The sequence below is a fragment of the Gossypium raimondii genome, chromosome 11, assembly GCF_025698545.1.
Source record: "Gossypium raimondii isolate GPD5lz chromosome 11, ASM2569854v1, whole genome shotgun sequence".
Classification (NCBI taxonomy): Eukaryota; Viridiplantae; Streptophyta; class Magnoliopsida; order Malvales; family Malvaceae; genus Gossypium; species Gossypium raimondii.
The window spans coordinates 8,187,628-8,191,668 of NC_068575.1; positions in this window are offsets into that span (position 1 = coordinate 8,187,628).

Here is a 4,041-nt window from a genome sequence, read left to right on the forward strand (position 1 = left end):
GACAGGTCTAATAAAAACCCACACCAATCGTTGCTTGTTTTATTTTGTTTCCATCTGTCCTTTTTTTTCATTTTAAAAATTTGTTAGATCTAAGATTGAAAGTTTTCTCTCAAAATTTTCTGCATCTGTTATATTTTCTTGGCATCTAAACACCCTCTACTCTTCCAATTTTGCAAGAAAATTATTCTTTTTCTTCAATTTCTCACCTAAACTTAGCTTGTTTTTGCTCAATTGGTATAACTGAATTTTATTATGTATTAAATTTTTATTAGGTGTTTTAATTTGAATTTTCATAGATCTTAGCAAGAAAATTAAAGATTCATGGTTTTAAAGCTATCTTTTGCATGAAAATGGTGAATCTCATAATAAAGAGCTAAGAGATATTTTAAAATGATTTATAGTATATTTTGACGAGATTAAGAGGTTTACAAATTCAATTTATCAAAATCTTTAAGTAATTGTATGAATTAAATGGCTTTCTTTTTGAGAATGTGGATGAACAATGTATTTTAGGAAAGAAAATATTAATTAAAGAAATTGAGCAAAGTTAGAGATCTAGATCTATAATTAGGCATAAGTTAGGGGGTTAGGAGGTAGAAATTAAGGATTTAATTAAGTTAAAAAGAAGAAATTAAGCGAAATAGATTGTACGAAATGAGTCGAATAAGTAAGTATGAGTGGAGAACCGTTCTATGAATACAAAGAGACAAGCTAGATTGTTTTTTAATGCTTAGTAATATGCATATTTTTGTGCGAAGCTGAAAACGTTAGTGGAGCGTCAACAAATCGGGATGAAGGCAAGCATAAAGTTGTCTAGTTCGACAAGCCGTAATGAGCTATAGTTGAGTGCATTTGTATGTTGTATTTTAACATGAATTACGAGATCTAGAGAGTCGGAGTGAGGCTTGCGAACCCCCACTTATGGCATGCGAACCTTGACTTCTTCATTGTGCAAATCCTTATAATTTTGGTTGAATTATTGAATATAACCCTATGCGATTTTAATGGTCAAAATGCATGATTTTTTAATATATATATACATGGACTTTATTTTGTATACGTTATATATTAGTGGGTGTTATATATATAATATATAAATGGGAGCTGTAATATATATATATATATATATATACGAGGTGGTTATACATATATTATATATGCATGGTTATATTGTATACAATATATATAATTATGGGTATAGTTTTATATAGTATGAGACTTTTAATGTAAGCTTAAAATTTGAAGCGACAAAGGTCACTAAATAAATATGTATATATATTCGCATATGATTTTGTAATATTTACTGAACGAATATAAGAATAAATAATATAATGTGGACTCTTATAACATGCAAATTTTATTGATAATGCGCATTTATGTATGTACAAACCCGTAAGTGAATTATGAGGTTTATGATATAGCGAGTTTTGATTAATGCAAAATTATATTATTGTGAATGTTAACTGCGAGCTCAACAATAATGCGAGTCAGTTATATTGTGAAATGAAATGTGATTAAATAGATATGTTGGCAATATGAACACTTAAAACTGTTGGATATCATTGGCATGTTATAGGATTGTGAGTACTCACCATTTTTATTATGTGTTGGGCATTATGGCCTGGAGATAGCATTGGAGAGATAAGGGAATGTCGAGCATAGCTCCATTCATCGTAGATAGCGTGGTGTGTTTGGAGAGTGTGAGCATACGTGCTACACTTACATGGAGATAGCGTACGACTTTATGAGTCATGTAGTGTATTTTTTATATCTGTTTATCCAATGAGCATATAATTTGACTACACAAATTGCTAATATATCAATGTGTTGAGTATGAAAATTGTGTTATATGTATGTTGTTAAGGTATGTTTAAATCCTAACATGTCTAGTGTGTTTACTTGTGTTGTTTGCATGTGTTCTCACTGAGCTTTCCCAAGCTCACCCCCTTACTTGACCTTGTAGATAAATAGTTCCCGAATTAGTGAGGAGGGTGGCAAATCAATGATCCATCACAAGACATTTTCTTTGAGTAAGTGTGTTGAGCTTTTAAGCTCTGTAGTGAAAGCAATGTGAGTCGTTCCAAGGGTTTAGTACTAGAATTAGACTTAAACTTTTTAAATAAAATTTTCAACGGGTTGTAAACGGACATTACGGGCTGTTTGGTTTTTTTTTTTGGATTTTTGAACATTAGAATTGCTTGCTTGATTGCTTATTTGGATGGTTTTATTACTTGTTCAATGTGATGATAATTAAATGAACTAACAATTTTTTGTAGCTAAGGGAGACCACCGAGTATTAACGTACGCCTTATACCTTCTGATTGTTTAAATGAAATAATTAATTTGGAAAAGCATGCACTTAGGTCTAATTTCTTATATGAAATATTCTACAAATGTGTTGTGTATATTGTTGATTGGTGTGGTTTGTAAAGTTTTAAACGGAGAGTCACTTCAATGGCTAATGTGACGTTCAAAATTTAGGTTGGACCGTCCGGGTCGTGTTTGGGATGTCACAAGACGGTAGAATTATGTTCATTTTGAGTCCTAATATTGTGAAATGTATATAGGGTCTTGATTGTGTAATGATCATCCTTATAGGTGAATGTCAAGGTTGTATTTGTGGCTAAGGTTTGGTTGTATGATAAACTTGGTATATGGCCAGTTGTGGTTGGTTTTGATAATGTGTGGTGCCATTTGAAATCTTGGTTTCTAAGATGCATAGGTATTATGTGCTTGAGCTTGAAATGTGGTAACTTGCTATATTAAAGTTGAAAAATGGTTAGAGTATGCCTAGATGTGATCATATGGGTGGTGCCATATTGAATGATTTACTGCAAATGGTTATATGCTATATTTGATATAAGTAGGCATGAATTAATGTTTTGTTGCTTTTGGAAAGAACATATGAATGTATAAATTTGATTAATAGGGTGAAACCAAATTGGGGATTGAACTTGTAGTTGACTGTTGGCAAGGTTATGACACAACTCTATGGATGTCGCGACACTATCCTTCAATGTCGTGACATTGAATCCCTGATGTTGCGACATTGGTTAAAAGAAAGGATGAACCTATAGTATACTTTTTGTAAGGTTGTTTGTAAGGCCGCGACACCACCCTATGGATGTTGCGACACCAATCTAATAGTCGCGACGTTGAACCCCAAGGTCGTGAGGCCTAATCGGTGTAGTTTGGAAACTTTATAATTTAGTTCTCAAATGGTGAAACCTGCCTACTATCTTGGAGGTCATGACATCATACCATTGATGTCGCGACACCAACCCGAAATATTTTGAAGTATTGCATTTTAGTCCTCCAATGATCTCGGGTAAGCTCGTATAAACCCCAGCTCAGAATAATGTTAATATAATGGTATAAAAGTCATGTTAATGAATTTAATTTGTTGTATTGATGGAAAATATTTTATATTTAAATGAAGTTGCTCCAGCAATGAATGTAACACATTGTAGTTCGAACTTAGTGAATGAGTTGAGCAAGGGGTGTTATATTAGCAACTCATGGAAAAAATAAAACGCAAAAGTCAAATAATAGTGAAGGAGGCTAGCCACAATTTCAAACCTAAAATTATGTATTTATAGGCAAAAATTGGAATAAGAGAGAAAAGACAAAAATGCCTTAATCTTGTGGATATAGATAACGATAGTCTTAAGCATAAAAGTTAAGGCAAAGATTTAGATATAATTTTGGATAATAGTTAACTTTCATCAAAACCTATTTGAATTTTTTTTCCTGTCTTGTGTTACATACAAAAAGTAAATAACAAGTGTCGAAACCATTTTTTGAAAAATAAAAATTTTGGGTTGTCGACTTAAAAAAATGAAAATTGGGAGTCGCCACCAATCTTTTATTGAGGTGTGATTGGATCACCTAAAAAAATGGCTTTGGTCTACGAGTTTTAGAAAAACGGATCCAGGAGTCAGTTGCGTACGAGGAAGGATTAGCACCCTCGTAACGCCCAAAATTGGTACCTAGTTAATTAATTAGTGTCTTAAGGTCGAGAATTTGGAAAAAAACGTGATC